The sequence below is a fragment of the Pseudophryne corroboree genome, chromosome 4 (genome assembly GCF_028390025.1).
Source record: "Pseudophryne corroboree isolate aPseCor3 chromosome 4, aPseCor3.hap2, whole genome shotgun sequence".
Taxonomy (NCBI): Eukaryota; Metazoa; Chordata; class Amphibia; order Anura; family Myobatrachidae; genus Pseudophryne; species Pseudophryne corroboree.
In genome coordinates this window covers 860019758-860037309 of record NC_086447.1, presented here as the reverse complement: position 1 = coordinate 860037309, position 17552 = coordinate 860019758, and the positions used below count along the sequence as shown (strand labels likewise).

The 17552-nt window shown below is 44.7% G+C and overlaps 1 protein-coding gene and 1 pseudogene across 1 annotated transcript in view; both read left to right on the top strand.

Moving 5' to 3' along the window:
* GTF2A1L (general transcription factor IIA subunit 1 like) overlaps window positions 1-17552 on the top strand; it is a 431363-nt gene that overhangs the window by 123478 nt on the left and 290333 nt on the right. The gene's annotated exons all lie outside the window — the stretch shown is intronic.
* On the top strand, window positions 5582-5700 carry LOC134913061 (5S ribosomal RNA; annotated as a pseudogene).

The window sequence follows — 17552 nt, the reverse complement described above, 5'->3', positions numbered from 1 at the left end:
GGCTTCGGTTCTCAGGGTGGCCTGAGAGCCTCGGGTGGCGGAAACTAGCAGCGCGCAAGGCATAGGTAAAGGGGGAACCAGCCGAGGTTTGCAGACTCACCCTCGGAAAATGGGCGCACGCTTGGCACCAGCTTTGGACGGTTGGGCCATGTGGGCTGCGTGCCAAGCGAGCGTGAGATGCGCCACAGGGGGCGGGTTCCCTAGAGGGGTGTGGCTGTGGCGCCTACCGGGTAGGCGGACACACCCCCGGGAAATAATCAGGGGGATAACGAAAACTTGCCTTACCCACTGCTTATTTTTGGCGCCCTGCAACATAAGTAACGAGGTAACAAAAATAAAGCTGTGACCAGATTATTCATCCAAAAATCCTGCCTCCGAGTCGTCTATTCATGGGGGGGGTCATAGCCGATTTAGAGGGACGCAGGCAGGTCGGTCTCTACCCCTTACTGGAGCGCAGGAGACAAAATGGCGACAAAGCAGGCTAAGGGGGAGGGACGCCGTGCAGCCCGCGGGCCAACGGCGGGAGAAAGGGGGGACGGGCAGGTATGCCCGGCACTCCCCCTTTCACACCTGGGGATCAAGTGGCCAGTAGAAAGCCGCAAGGGAGGGGGCGGCCCAGAAGGGGTTAAAAGCCGGGGGCGGGGGACGGGAGGATTCGTACAACAGCACGGGCAGCGTTCACCCACCCACCCAACCTTCATGTTGTGAAGTGTCAGCTATGTGTGCAAAAAGAAAAGAAAAAATAAATAAATAAATGTTTTTTTATATATATGTATACCTTTGTAAGAAGAGGAGAACACAAGCGCCAAAATGTGTTATTACAAAATTATATAAAAGGTGAACACGGATAAGGTGAGGTGGTAGGTTTGACTTGATCACTTATCTGATTTATATATGCAACGATCTGTCATCCATCATTTGGATTCAGTACATGGAAATAGAAACAAAGCAAAACATAGTGTGTACCATTCATAAAACATATCATATAAACACTGTCTGGATCAGAGCGGCATAATTAGGGATGTAGCAATTTCCCATTAATGAATATTTCTTAGCCACATCAGTGTAAAATTTAAAAACATTAATTTAATACAGTAATATAAAAATGGCTGAATGACACACGTACAAGAAATAAAATCATATAAAGCTTATCTGTCCATAAATTGGATATCTGCAAAGCGTCCCGACGCGTTTCGTCCGTCAATAGTTGGACTTCATCAAGTCCAACTATTGACGGACGAAACGCGTCGGGACGCTTAATCAGGGGGATAACGAAAGCTTGCCTTGCCCACTGCTTATTTTTGGCGCCCTGCAACATAGGTAACGAGGTAACAAAAATAAAGCTGTGACCAGATTATTCATCCAAAAATCCTGCCTCCGAGTCGTCTATTCATTGGGGGGGTCATAGCCGATTTAGAGGGACGCAGGCAGGTCGGTCTCTACCCCTTATATGGATGAAGCAGCTATGCAATAGTATGGTAATGCAGCAGAAGGCGATTGATATTACTAGACACCTCCTGCTTGCTCCTAGGACGTGTTGCTCCTAGGACGTAGCATCGGATCACTTGCGACACCACCAGCTGGCTGCGTGACCCATGGGGGGATTGCAAGCCGGCCTGCTGCAGTTCCTATAAAGAGGTCAGGAAATCTCTGCTTTCCAACGGAGATCCTGCTCTCTGCACTGCCCCAAAACGGAGGCGGCACAAGCTTAGTACACAATCAATAAAACAGCTTGTGAAAGCATCCAGTCGCCTTCTATAAACAATGTTACTTTTCAGTGTTGCCCACTGTGACTGCTGACCATCAATGTAACCGTTGTCTGTAGTGATCTGCAGATGGCTGCATGCAATGCGAGTTCATCAGATGCGTGGTAAATAACATTGGTGTAAGTAACATCGATCCCTTGATTTTCTGTTTGTCACGATAAAAGTTCTATTGCAAATGGCGTTGAGTGGCGCGCTTCTAGGGTATGCAGAGTATTATGGAAAACGCATGCGTGCAGCACGCTCCGTTGTTTTGCTGCAGAGCTTATACCTTTTGGACCTTTATTGCTTTTTTTTTTATAGAAATGTGCCAGTTTGTTTTTCCATCTGAGAAAGTAGTGAGCATATGTAGTTGTACTTAAACGGACATCTAAGTAAGTTCCCAGAGCATCTGCTTCATGTATAAATTTTGCTTCATAATTAGCATGAAGCACTTTCCAGGCTACTTATACGTTTGCTTACAAACTATTTCAAAATAACCCCCCAAAAATTGGAGACTTGAAGACGTTTTTAAAGTGTAATATCTTCAGGATCATTACAGGGTTTCCCAGCGGTGGACACATTTCGTCACCAGAGTGAAAGTGGAAGAGGTACACTTCCTCATCATGGCGGTGGCACGTTAGCTGTGGATGCCATTACCCCTCTGTATTAGTTATGTGGGCACTGAAGAATCCATTGGAGGAAAATGTGTATGTCATTCACATAATCCGTTTCCAGAATCCATGTCGCTGCTTGGCTGTTGGAGCAGAAGTGTAGGATGACTCCAGACACTGCCTCCCCATAGCCAGGTCCCTACAGAGCCCACAGCAACACAACCCCGTCATATGTCTCTGACTACTGCCCCTCACGCCTAATTAGATTGGTTTATAAAATCAGTGTACAACATTTAAATATAGATAATGTTTAAATATGATTTTGCTACTTCTTAATGCCACACGGGATCCTATTGTGTGATTCCTAGCACATGGGTCTCTCTATAATTATCCTACGGTAAGGTACATTTTAAAGGCCCCTTTTAGTATAAGATTGTTGACTGTATTTTTGATTGTAGTGGTGTAGTAACAAAGTTGTGGTCATTATGAGTTGCACGCAGGTCCAAAAGCAGCCACATTCTGAATGTGAATGGATTAGGAACAGAAGAAGGGCAGATGGGATAAAGAAGTGATAAGTGTGAGGTGATAACGCACCAGCCAATCATTACGGATTTGAAAAATGACAGGAGCTGATTGGCTGGTGCGTTATCACCTTCCACTTATCACTGGTTTACCACGTCTTTATCCCTTCTCCAGGCTTAATACATTTGCCCCAGTATGCTCATGCGACTTCAAGCACCGGCTATTGCGTAAGCATTGCACCGCCTCACTGTCATCATTATCACATGTAACTTACACCTAGCCCATGCTAGGTGTGGGGGGATCTGTCTAAATTTAGCGTCCAGATTCCGCACACCCATGACACACTCACAAAACATTCTCTAATTTACACCTAGAGACTCCTATTTTCATGAGCAGAGAGAAACGTGCGTCTGAATCCTCCAGAGATTAGCAAACGTGTACGTACGCTAAGGCACATGCTCGGTTTGCTGAAGCTTGCTAGATCTGGCCGCGTTTGAACTTGCTTGCCTCAGCACCGGGCCCTGTATATATAGTTTTTATCATCCATTAAAGGGAAACTTTATTTGTTCATGAATATGTTTCCTGGAATGGCAGACAGAAATATGATCTTTTATTGCTCCTTTTGTGTGATTGCATCCACAGGCTTCTTGGGTCCTGAAAAGCCCTAAAATGATTCCTCCTGTGAGATATACAGCTTAGATCTGGGTGTTATGACCATCCCTTCAGTTCTAGGATTTCCTGCTGGTGAAAGTATTTATACTTGGCACCTTAGTGGTGGTAGGTGGCAATGCTTAGTATGTGACCATAGGCTTAGCCAATCATTCATGGGTGCAGATTCTTTACTGTAGAGAATCCATGATTAAGAAATACAGATCGTCCCTGGACTTTAAGCTAGTTCTTCCTGTACGGTCACCAAAGCGGCCGACTCAATTCGTTGCGATGGGGCGATGCCCGGCTGCACGCACATCCGCCAACAGCAAAAGTTTTCCCTCACACCTTTATGGACCGTCCATCACATTGAATTGAATTCCCCCCAAAGAATTGGAAGAAGTCGGATCACATCCCTCTGCTATGTATTACAGGTCTCGATGACTTCTTATATTAAACTTTTTTTCCCCCTAATGTAGCTTAAACATGCTCATAGGTATGAATATCTGAAGACCTTAAGCTGGGCACACACTAGTCCAGTGGTTCCCAAACATGGTGCTCAAGATACCCCAACAGTCCAGGTTTTAGGGATATCCCTGCTTGTGTACAGATGTTAGATTCAAACTTGACTGAAGTATGTCATCTGTGCCTAATCATGGATATCCTTAAAACCTGGACTGTTGGGGAGTCTTGAAGACTGCACTAGGTGATATATTGTCCATTTGAAAGAACAGCAAATATTTCTCCGGCAGGGTCCACAGGTTATCCAGAGGATAACAATGGGAAATGATGGAGCGTCAGCGGATTGGCACCAATCGATCAAAGCTTTCTGACCTCCCAGGATGAACGGGCCTGTCCATATATTCCCACCCACTGGCTCAGGCAAATCAGTTTTTTGTTTGGTGCGGCAGGACCCGGACCATGGTCAGAGGGCTGCTGCTTTTTAGCAGCTTTAAGCTTTCTTATTTTATTGTTTATAGTTTTACAAATTTTTGAGTGATCTTTCTAAACAGCGTCTTATACGTACCTTTAAAAAGAGTCGCTCCAACGACACTCTGCCGGGTCGCGACAACGCTTACCCATGACTACAGTGCTGTTTCGGCGGGCGTCTATGACGGATAAATTAGCAGGTCCAGCAGACATTACCAGGCTGTGGCCGGAGCATGGGGTAAGGCATCTATTCCGCTTAGTAGATGGAATAGGGACACAGCCGCACTGTTTTGGGAGGAGACTAACAAACAGTAGCTGACGCGGCTGCCATCGCGGGTGCACCAGCACTAGGCCTTAGGGATCATAGGCACCAGGAATAGCATGAGGCCGCGATCCCTAGGGTTGATGTCAGCAGGGGGAGTCAGACGCTCTCCTTGTCGCACCTCCCCCTGGTTCATGACCAGTTTCCATTGAGTCTCCCGCCATGAACGGTTTCCTCACTTCCGTCCCAGACGCTACCTTGAGGGGAAGAGGTTTAGGCTACGCCCAATAAAAAGTTTAGAATTCCTTAGAAATGGAATTCCAATTATCTTCTTCCAGTTGGGGATTGTTTAAAAAGAGGGGGCTCCTAAAGCAGTTATGCAAGTGATCTACTTTATCTTTGCTTTCCTTGTCTAGGGCAGTCATAGGGCCAAGCCTTGGCTTCGGCTTAAATGGCAAGGGGAGTGGTTGCCTGGGCTGATGCATTTGAAGGAGATTTTTCAATCAAAAATCTCATATAGCTCATATAAAAAAAAAGCAGACTGCAATGATCCTGAAGAAGCAGCATTGGATATGGGCATTATTTCCTCCAGGTCATCAGCCCCAATTATACCTACTCGCAGAGCAGTTTAGCTGGAACGTGGAAGCCTGATTCAGAATCTAGAAAGGTTTTTGAATCCGTTGTCCTTTTCTGGAATTATAAGCAGACTCCAAGAAGGTCAAGTTCCTTCCACATACAGTTTTAAACCTAAAGTTCCGCATTTCGGACCTTATTTTGGTCTCTAGGAAGAGTGAAAGGAAAAAGCCAATACAACAGGTCTGGGAAGACTAGTAAAGCATTGGGCTGCCAGAAGTCTGGTTGGGATCTACAGCTACACCACACTGGATAGGCCCAATCTCATCTGATTTTGGAAGCTAAGCAGTGTTGGGCCTGGTCAGTACTCGGATGGGAGACCATCTGGGAATACCAGCTGCTGTAGATAAATAAACCATCAGTCGGATGGTGTGGGCCTCTGCCTGGGGGACCCCAGGCTGGGGGGGCTGATTTCTCCAGGTCACACAGATCTGGCGCGGTATCTCTAGGTATGATTTTGCCTTCAAGACGGCCCATCTCGGGTAGAGATGAAGGACAAGGTTTTGCAAGAAGCAGTTCATAAATTGCTTCAGTCAGGAAAAAGTCATTCCAGTTCCTCCTGCAAACGAGGACAAGGTTTTTTCTCCAACCTGGTTTTAATTCGGAAGCCAAATGGGTCTTTTCGTCCCATGCTCAATCTTAAAATGCTGAACAAATACATTTGGAACCTCGGTTGCACTTGGAATTGGGATTATATGGTATCCCTGGATATCCCTGGTATATGGATTATATGGTATCCCTGGATATCCCTGGATATACAGGATGCTTACCTACATGTTCCTGTACCACTATCCATCAGTGTTATTTAAGGTTTGCCATCCTCCAACAGCATTTTTAATTCTAGACCTTACCCTTTTGGGTTTGCCACAGTCTCCAGAGTATTTACCAGGAATATGGGGGTGATAACACCTAGACGATCTTTAATCCTGGCACACAGGGATTGCTTTTACGTCATCTGCAACAGACAATAACGTGTTTGCAGAGGCACAAGTGACTCATTAATTGGGCAGAAGTGGCTCCAGTTCCGTCACACCGGATGACTCACTTGGGAGCTGTACTGGATCAGGTCTGCAGAGTAATTTCTGCTGCGGGGTACACTAGGCTCCACCAGGAATAACATCGGGGTGTAGAGTAGGATCTTGATCCGAGGCACCAACAGGCTCAAAGCTTTGACCTTCTTCCCAAGATGCATAGCACCGCTTCCTATATCACCCCGCCTCCGTGCACAGGAGCTCAGTTTTGTAGTTGGTGCCATGCAGTAAGCAGGCACATAACAGGGGGACTGCTCCAGCAGCCCTGAGAGAAGCTGGCAATTCCATGGAACTTTCGGCTGCCATGTGTTCCCTCCAGTGTCACTCCTGCCCAGAGTAATAAGGAAGCTCAAGCAAGAAGGAGGAATCCTACTTCTGATCGCTCCAGCGTAACCCAGACGGCATTTGTTCTCAGACCTTCAGGGTCTCTCGATAGAGCGCCCCCTTCTACTTCCACAGCGCCCAGATCTCCTCGTTCAGGGCCCCTGTGTATATCAGGATTTAGCCCGATTGGCTTTGACGGTGTGGCTCTTGAAGCTTCCGTCTTAAGGGCCAAAGGATTTTCTGAGGCGGTCACTCAAACCATGTTTAAGGCTCGGAAACCGGCTTCTGCTTGGATTTATCATAGGGTCTGGAATTCTTACTTTGCTTGGTGCGCATCTAACAATCATGACGCTTACAAGTTTAGTACAGCCAAACTTTTGGCCTTTCTGCAACAAGGCCTGGACCTGGGCCTTCGTCTGGCCTCCATCAAGGTTCATATTTCTGCCTTGTCTGTTTGGTTTCAGAGATAAATTGCGACCTTACTTGATGTGCATATGTTAACTCAGGGTGTGTTGCGGATTCAACCTCCTCATGTCCCGCCGGTGGCTCCTTGGGACTTGTCGGTGGTTCTGGATGCGTTACAAAGGTCTCTGGTTGAGCCTCTTGAATCGGCAGACCTTAAGTGGCTTTCTCTTAAGGTGTTGTTTCTGCTGGCTATTGCATCTGCCAGACGGGTGTCGGATTTGGGTGCTTTGTCATGTAAGTTACCATATCTGATTTTTCACCATGATCAGGCGGTTCTTAGAACACTTCCCTGGTATTTACCTAAGGTGGTGTCTTCTTTCCACCTTCATCAGGAGATTGTGGTTCCGGCCTTTGCCTCTCCTGATTTGTCTTCCAAAGAGCGGTCTTTGCCGGACTTGCTACACAGTCAAACGGTATCCATTCACGCGGCAATGCGGGTGATGGGTTTGATGGTATCTACATCGACAGGGTGAAGTATACACAATTCCACTTGAGGTCTCTGCAGCATCTGATTCTTACCAAATAGAATCTACAGTCACACCACACTGAATATACCCAATCTCATCGGATCGTGGAAGCTAAGCAGTGTTGGCCTGGTTGCTACTTGGCGGAACCACCTGGGAATACAAGGGGCTGTAGGTATTAATGGATTGCAACACATAATAAAAACGGACTTTGGTACTTACGATAAAAGTAAGAAGGTCGTTAGCCTGGTGGCCACAGGCATCCCAGCTGGACAAAGGGAAAATTCTGACACTGGGGAGCAGTGTCAGGAAGGTTGTGTTCCCAAGGAAGAAAGTTGTTTGCCGTTAAAGGTTGGAACCTCGGGCCATATACAGGACACCGGTGTAGGCACAGGACAGTCTTTGGGGGAAAACCAGTCCTGTTCCGTTCGGACAATGCGACGGTAGTAGCGTACCTCTACATCAGGGAGGAACTCGCAGCCGAAAAGTGATGAAGGTAAAGCGCATACTAAAGTAGGCAGAACTTCATCATCCAACCTTGTCTGCTGTTTTCATTACAGGAATCCTAAATGGGGAAGCGGACTTTCTCAAGTCAAAACACCCATTCAGGGAAGCGAATGGGCTCTACACCTGTAGATTTCCGGACTCTAGTAAACTAGAGATGCTTGCCAGAGATATCTCATGGAGTCTTGTCTGAACAACAAAGTGCTCACATACGGGTCAAGAACAAAGGATCCCAGAGCAATCTTTGTGGATGCCTTATCGGTGAGATGAGACTTTTCTTCTGGCTTATGTGTTTCTCCAATCACCCTATTAACCAGGGTGGTGAGAAAGTTAAACAAGAAAACCAGCAGAGAATGGCAATGGATGCTCCACTTCTGCTGCCTCAACATCCAGACCTACTGACGCAGGGTCCTTGTTATCACAGACATCTGGATCGACTGTCTTTGACAGTGTGGCCTTTGAAACATCTATCCTGAAGGCAACAGGATATTTTCAACAGGTGATTCAAACAGTGTTCAGAGCAAGGAGACCTTCCTTAGCTCGCCTGTATCACCAAATATGGCAAGCCTATGTTCATTGGTGCAGTGAAAGAAAGTTGGACCCTAAATCTTTCAGAGTTTCGGGGGTCTTAGCATTCTTTCAGGCACGAATGGATAAAGGTTTGAAGGTGGCTTCCTTGAAAGAGCAAGGGTCGTCATTGACTGTAGGGTTCCAAAAGTAAATGACCAACTTACAGGATGTGCGTACTTTTTACCAGGGTATGCTGTACATTCAGCTTCTGGTTGTTCCTTCTACAGTGCCGTGGGACTTGTTAGTCCTCAAAGCCCTTCAAGTTGCCCATTTGAACCACTTATTAAAATGGATCATAAACGATTTTTCTACTGACTACGGTGTCAGCTAGAGGAATATCAGACTTGGGGGCATTGTCATATTATTCCCCATTTTCTGTTTTTTTTTTTTTTTTATCCAGATAAACCAGTTTTCTCTGGCTGGGTCCACAGGATTATCCACAGGATAACATTGGGATATGGTTGAGCCACAGCGGAAATAGCACCAACACGGTCGCAAGGTTTCTGGCCTCCCAGGATACATCGGGGCTTCACCATATAATCCCGCCCACTGACTCAGTCAAATCAGTTTTTTGCTTGGTGCGGCAGGAAGCCGGACCATGGTCACAGGGCTGCTGTAGATAAAGCAGTCTGAAGCTTTTATTATTTTATTTTTATAACTATGTTTTTTTTAGCGACTTTTCTTAACAGCGTCTTAAATGCATACGGGAAAGAGTCGCTCCAACAACTCTCCACCGGGTCGCAACAACGCTTACCTTAGCGGTACAGTGCTGTCTCGACGGGCGTCTGTGTCGGATGTTCTAGCAGGTTTAGCAGGTAACCAGGCTGTGGCCGGAGCATGGGGGGTAGGTAAGTCTATGGATTTCCTCTTACTAGGGGGGTCCGGACACAGCTACACTGTATTGGTGGAGACTACAAACAGTGTGTTGATGCGCCGAACATCTCGAGTTCGACAGAGCTACGCTCTAGGTATCATAGGCGCCAGGACTAGGTAGAGGCCGCGTTCCTTAGAGTATGTCAACAGGGGGATTCAGATGCTCTCCTGGCCGCCCCTCCTCCGAGTTCATGACCGGTTTCTGCGCGTCTCCCGTCCATGAACTGAATGACCTCACTTCCGTCTCAGACGCTGCCACGAGGGTACTCGGTCGCAGCTTAGATGCTGCGGTTGTGTACACTAGAGATCCCACCTAGACTGAGTCGCACGCCTTAGCGTCTGCATACACGTGGAAGTCGCTGAGCGTCCGTGTCCATCAGTGAGCAACTGTGTCCTTCATCAGTTATCAGGAGCGGTAGTGTACATCAGTAGCGTCTGAATCCACTCAGCATCTTACGAGCGCATTTGCTTGGATATGGAAGTGTGGTGAGTCTCCCTGTATCCCGCTCTACGGAGGAAGGGTATACAGTACTAAAAATTCTCTCTACTTGTTAGTATGAATTGTTAATTTTTAGTACATATTGCATAGGAGATCTGTATATTACTGTGTTTTCTGCATGTTATGTTCGAAAAAGAACCAGTTAAAACAGAAGTACAATTTTCCTACTTGCTTGTAAGTTGTTATGGGGGTTGTATTCTCATGACAGTGTCTAATGCCTTAACATGTGAATAACTGCTAGTATGTGTGCTGACTTTTCTATCTCGTCAGTCCTGTTCTGACCTTCAAATCAGGTGCATGGTTGTGGTTAGATTGATCTCACTTCTATATATCCATATATAGGTGATTTTCAGTCACAAATTGTGTAGTCATTAACAGATTATTACCATGTCTGTGAGCGGCAAAAGTGACGAGGAGAATTTATCAGGCACTCCTACATCCCTAACATGCTTATCTTGTAAGACAGGGTTAATTGGTATGAACCAGCTGGTCACTTATGAGGGGTTGTGTGAACTGTTTTGCTTTTCAGCAAAGTAAGAAACAGGATTTGGTTCAACAACCAACAGAGCCACCATGGAATATGTTCGCAAAGACTTTGTCTTCAATAGCGGACAGGTTAACTCCGGTAGCACCACCTCAAGGGTTAGGTTACACTATTAACCCATACATGCAGCTCCCTTCTTACGGCTTGGTTCCAGTAGCCTCTACAAGTAACCAAGGGACAGGTAAGACTAAGACAGATATGTCTATGTGGCAGACTACACAAGATGATACAACAGATGATGATGCAGTATATTCAAATACTCCGTATGATCAGTTGCAGAGTTTTAGTTCAGAAGATGTAGCTGAACTTATTGATGCTGTGAAGGCTGTTCTCTCCTTGGAAGAGCCAGCTAAGACAGTGTCAAAATCTAAAGCACCTGTATTTAAACGAACAAAGACAGTTAAAACTGAATTCCCAGCGTCAGATGAGCTAACGGAAATGATGGAAGAGTCTTGGGCAACGCCCAGTAAAAAGTATAAGATTCCGAAAAGATGGAATTCTTATTATCCATTTCCAGCTGTGGATTGTTCAAAGAGAGAAGTTCCTCCAAAAGTAGATGCACATGTGCTGCGACTTGTGCATAAATCTGCTTTACCACTGTCATATACCTCACTAAATGATGTCACAGACAGAAGGGTAGATAGTTTCTTGAAAAATTTATTTTCTCTTACGTCCTAGAGGATGCTGGGGACTCCGTAAGGACCATGGGGTATAGACGGGCTCCGCAGGAGACATGGGCACCTAAAAGAAGTTTTAGTATGGGTGTGCACTGGCTCCTCCCTCTATGCCCCTCCTCCAGGCCTCAGTTAGATCTTGTGCCCAGAGGAGATAGGGTGCATTACAGGGAGCTCTCCTGAGTTTTCTCTGACGTCCTAAGTGGATGCTGGGACTCCGTAAGGACCATGGGGAATAGCGGCTCCGCAGGAGACTGGGCACAACTATAAAGAAAGCTTTAGACTACTGGTGTGCACTGGCTCCTCCCACTATGACCCTCCTCCAGACTTCAGTTAGAATCTTGTGCCCGGCTGAGCTGGATGCACACTAGGGGCTCTCCTGAGCTCCTAGAAAGAAAGTATATTTTAGGTTTTTTATTTTACAGTGAGATCTGCTGGCAACAGACTCACTGCGGCGAGGGACTAAGGGGAGAAGAAGCGAACCTACCTAACAGGTGGTAGTTTGGGCTTCTTAGACTACTGGACACCATTAGCTCCAGAGGGATCGACCGCAGGATCCGACCTTGATGTTCGTTCCCGGAGCCGCGCCGCTGTCCCCCTTACAGAGCCAGAAGCATGAAGAGGTCCGGAAAATCGGCGGCAGAAGACTTCGGTCTTCACCAAGGTAGCGCACAGCACTGCAGCTGTGCGCCATTGCTCCTCATGTACACCTCACACTCCGGTCACTGATGGGTGCAGGGCGCTGGGGGGGGGCGCCCTGAGGGCAATATTACACACCTTGGCTGGCAAAAATACACCATATATAGTCCCAGAGGCTATATAGGTGTAAATTAATACCCCTGCCAGAGTTTCAAAAACGCGGGAGAAGTCCGCCGAAAAAGGGGCGGGGCTAACTCCCTCAGCACACTGGCGCCATTTTTCCCTCACAGCTCCGCTGGAAGGAAGCTCCCTTACTCTCCCCTGCAGTCTACAATACAGAAGGGTAAAAAAGAGAGGGGGGGCACTAAATTTAGGCGCAGTATGTTGTATACAAGATCTCTTGTAGTTGTAGTTTTACCTATGTAGGAAAGACAAAAAGACCAACCAAAATAAGAATTCAAGAGCATATAAGAAATGTGAAAAACAGGTTTCTTTCCCATAGCCTCCCAAGGCATTATGCCGAGAAGCATGGTGCGATAGTGACGAGGGATAACTTTTCATTTACAGTATTAGAACATATACCAGTAGACCCAAGAGGTGGAAATAGGGATTTGAGATTATCTAAACGTGAAACATACTGGATTTATACGCTCAACACATTAGCCCCCAATGGCCTTAATGAAGACGTGGATATTGTCTCTTTCCTATAAGTCCTTAATTCACCATTCTCCACATTCTATATCCAATATGTTTCATGTTTTTAGTATAACACTCCCTATTTAATGGACCATATTTAATGGGGCTCAACTCTATATCACAACTGATTTTATGATTTGTTATCAGATCATAGGTTGAAGGTTAAAGCATGATACATTAAGATGTTAAGTTGCCAACTTGTAACAATTGTAAATGGGGGACCATGTTGATCTGAACTGCTTTATTTATGGCTGTTGTTGTCGTTTTCTTATATATAAGTCTATTTATGGCTGCACAGTCAGTTAGATAATTATGTTATAGGTTAAAGTTAGAATATACCACAGAGCACATTAATGAGGTTAAAATCATAATAACATTATTAAAATATTATTAGATTAACATATTAATAAATCATATAGATTAATAATATAATTAAACATCACAAATCACATAATTAATTGTTAAATTACCATCACTGGAAGCACAATATTGATTACTGTTTATGTTTATTTTTAATGAAGGATTTTCATGTAGCATCAGTCCCTCTATATAATTACTTCATCACTAAGTAAAACAAGATGGTTAAACACTTTAAATAAATTTATCAATCAACCATTATCCACTAAGTAAATAGATCGCATGTGTTATTAGATCAATATGATAATGGAGTAGCTAATGATGGACTAGTTGGGCGCCATTAAGCTATGATTATCCGTTTTGACAACTTTAATTTGAAGCAGCAGCCAGTAGAACGCACGCCGGCATAGATTTAATATGTGTGGAACGCATACCGGAAACCGGAAGTAGCGTCTATGGAACGCACGCCGGAACCGGAAGTAGCGGCGGTGGAACGCACACCGCCGACGACGATGGAACGCAAAAGCGTTCAACATCATTTTAATAGAAATATCTAAGTCCATTTCAGTTGTCTTTTAAATCCTCGAGTGACTGACTCACTGGTCAGTAATGCTATCACTGTTAACAGATTGAATGCTAGAAAGAATCACTAAAAATTAAACTAAATAAGATAAATATCAAACAGGAAATGAGGTCATTGGGGAGGAGGTATAAATATCAGCCCCAGTCTCCATTTAGCACTTTAGCTGTGAATGAGAATCCTGAGAGAATACTAAGGTAAATATCATGACTAACAGACATTTTTTGATATATTGGAGAAAGAACCCATATTTATGGATAAATTTCTCTTTCAGGGTATTGACTCATTTGAGTCTATTACAATATTCTTATTTTAAATAGGATTGGTCTATTTTCAACTAAAAAGGTGAGCCTAAGATGTTCCTCCTATTATAAATTAATTAAATTTATTCGGTTGTAGCCTCATTTCTGTATAGCAATAATTTCTATGAATTAAATCACTTTCACTATTTAGGATTTATTATATAATAATGTGCAGTACAACGTGAAGTAAACAACAGGGCTGTTAATTTGTAAGGGAATATGCTAAGATATTATTTGGACCTATAATGGATGTGAAGCTTTGCCTCATCTAATATACTAAGGCATTGTTTGAACTTATAATGGCTGTCAAAACTCTGCCTTTTCATAATATATAAAAGTGCAGATTGATATTATGAATAATTAGGCATATAAAGATATTATTATTGATCAGCGATTGGGTTCACCATGGTCCCTCACAAATAGTGCAATGACATTGTATATATAAGAATAATAGGGATTAACTCTATTCGCATAATGAATGTTATGTATAGTTAGGTTCCAATATACAATGTAAATAACAATCTGTAGCTTATAATTTTATGCTGGTAAAGTTCACCTATCCATACATATTATTGTCTATATTTCCAATTTATAGGTTACTGTCACAGCAATTTTTCTTCTGTTTATACATTGATGAACTTTTTTATGATAGACACCAATATTGGAATGTGAGTAGCTTTGTTTGAATGTCTATGATATAATGGAATAATTACCATCAATTCTGCTTTTGAATAATGAGTAACATAGAATTGCACTCAATTTGTGATTAATTGAGCAATTATCATACCCATTGATAGAGAGTATATTGCATCTATTCCTCCATTACTCCATTTTGTTTGTTCCTTCCTCCTTGATTATGTTTACTAATTCTATTGTGAATATATATGGTCACTGTAATTTAATATCAATTCTAATGGTGACATTTCTAGATCCTTTATCTGTGAGAATTTTTATATACACCCACGGCAAAAGTTGGAGGTGATATCTTACAAACTTTGATCTCATTGGTATGTAAGTAGATGATCTTAATGTAGCAAGACTGTGATAAATGTAAATAGCATTTGGTATATCACCCTCTTTCTAACCACCACTCAGATTGCGTCCCCTGATGAAGTCCTGTAAGGACGAAACGCGTTGGGCACTCACGCATTTGTGATTTGAACATACATCTGAACGCTTCATTGAGAAGTAGATGTGGATATTACCAAAAATCATCAAGATAAATATTTGTCTATACTGTCCATTTGTAATGTAAAGTCATGTGTATGTTTTATTGAAACTTTTATATGAGTACAGTTTTTACTGTTTAAAGAATTATTTTAAAATAAACACATTTGTATGTGAAATCTGAAGTGGTCGAGCTCCCATGAGAATTTCTTAGATATATATATATATATATATATATATATATATATATAGCGCAGCTATAAGGGGATATAATTCAGTTAGTCCCTGTATTATCTAGCGCTCTGGTGTGTGCTGGCATACTCTCTCTGTTTCCCCAAAGGGCTTTGTGGGGTCCTGTCCTCTGTCAGAGCATTCCCTGTGTGTTTGCGGTGTGTCGGTACGGCTGTGTCGACATGTTTGATGAGGAAGCTTATGTGGAGGCGGAGCAGATGCCTGTAAATGTGATGTCACCCCCTGCGGGGTCGACACCTGAGTGGATGGTGCTGTGGAAGAAATTACGCGACAGTGTCGACTCCTTGCATAAAAGGTTTGACGACATACCAAATGTGGGACAGCCGGCTCCTCAGCCTGTGCCTGCCCAGGCGTCTCAAAAGCCATCAGGGGCTCTAAAACGCCCGCTACCTCAGATGGCAGACACGGATACTGACTCCAGTGTCGACGACGATGAGACTAATGTAACTTCCAGTAGGGCCACACGTTACATGATTGAGGCAATGAAAAATGTATTGCACATTTCTGATGTTACCCCCGGTACCACAAAAAAGGGTATTATGTTTGGAGAAAAAAAACTACCAGTAGCTTTTCCTCCATCTGAGGAGTTAAATGAAGTGTGTGAAGAAGCGTGGGCTTCCCCTGATAAGAAACTGGTAATTTCTAAGAGGTTACTAATGGCGTACCCTTTCCCGCCAGAGGATAGGGCACGTTGGGAAACATCCCCTAGAGTGGATAAAGCGCTCACACGCTTGTCAAAGAAGGTGGCACTACCGTCTCCGGATACGGCCGCCCTGAAGGAATCTGCTGATAGAAAGCAGGAGGCTATCCTGAAGTCTATATATACACACACAGGTGTTATACTGAGACCAGCTATTGCTTCAGCATGGATGTGCAGTGCTGCAGCTGCGTGGTCAGATTCCCTGTCAGAAAATATTGATACCCTAGACAGGGACACTATATTGCTAACCGTAGAGCATATTAAAGACGCACTTTTATACATGAGGGATGCACAGAGGGATATTTGCCGGCTGGCATCCAAAATTAGTGCAATGTCCATTTCTGCCAGGAGAGGGTTATGGACTCGGCAGTAGACAGGAGATGCAGATTCCAAAAGGCACATGGAAGTTCTGCCTTATAAGGGTGAGGAGTTGTTCGGTGATGGTCTCTCGGACCTCGTTTCCACAGCAACAGCTGGGAAGTCTACATTTTTACCCCATGTTCCCTCACAGCAAAAGAAAGCACCGTATTATCAGGTACAGTCCTTTCGGCCCAATAGGGGCAAGCGGGTTAAGGGCGCGTCCTTTCTGCCCAGAGGCAGAGGTAGGGGAAAAAAGCTGTAGCATACAGCCAGTTCCCAGGAGCAAAAGTCCTCCCCCGCTTCCTCTAAGTCCACAGCATGACGCTGGGGTTCCACAGGCGGAGCCAGGTACGGTGGGGGCCCGTCTCAAATATTTCAGCAATCAGTGGGCTCGCTCACGGGTGGATCCCTGGATCTTTCAGATAGTATCTCAGGGGTACAAGCTGGAATTCGAGACGTCTCCCCCCCCGCCGTTTCCTCAAATCTGCCTTACCAACCACTCCCTCAGGCAGGGAGACAGTGTTACAGGCAATTCACAAGCTGTATTCACAACAGGTGATAGTAAAGGTACCCCTACTTCAACAAGGACGGGGTTACTATTCCACAATGTTTGTGGTACCGAAATCGGACGGTTCGGTGAGACCCATTTTAAATTTGAAATCCTTGAACACATATATAAAAAAATTCAAGTTCAAGATGGAATCGCTCAGGGCGGTTATTGCAAGCCTGGACGAGGGGGATTACATGGTATCACTGGACATCAAGGATGCTTACCTGCATGTCCCCATTTACCATCCTCACCAGGAGTACCTCAGATTTGTGGTACAGGATTGTCATTACCAATTCCAGACGTTGCCGTTCGGTCTATTCACGGCTCCGAGGGTCTTTACCAAGGTAATGGCCGAAATGATGATACTCCTTCGAAAGAAAGGAGTTTTAATTATCCCGTACTTGGACGATCTCCTGATAAAGGCGAGGTCCAGGGAGCAGTTGTTGGTCGGGGTAGCACTATCTCGGGAGGTGCTACAACAGCACGGCTGGATTCTAAACATTCCAAAGTCACAGCTGGTCCCTACGACACGTCTACTGTTCCTGGGGATGGTTCTGGACACAGAACAGAAAAAAGTGTTTCTCCCGGAGGAGAAGGCCAAGGAGCTGTCATCTCTAGTCAGAGGCCTCCTAAAACCAAAACAGGTGTCG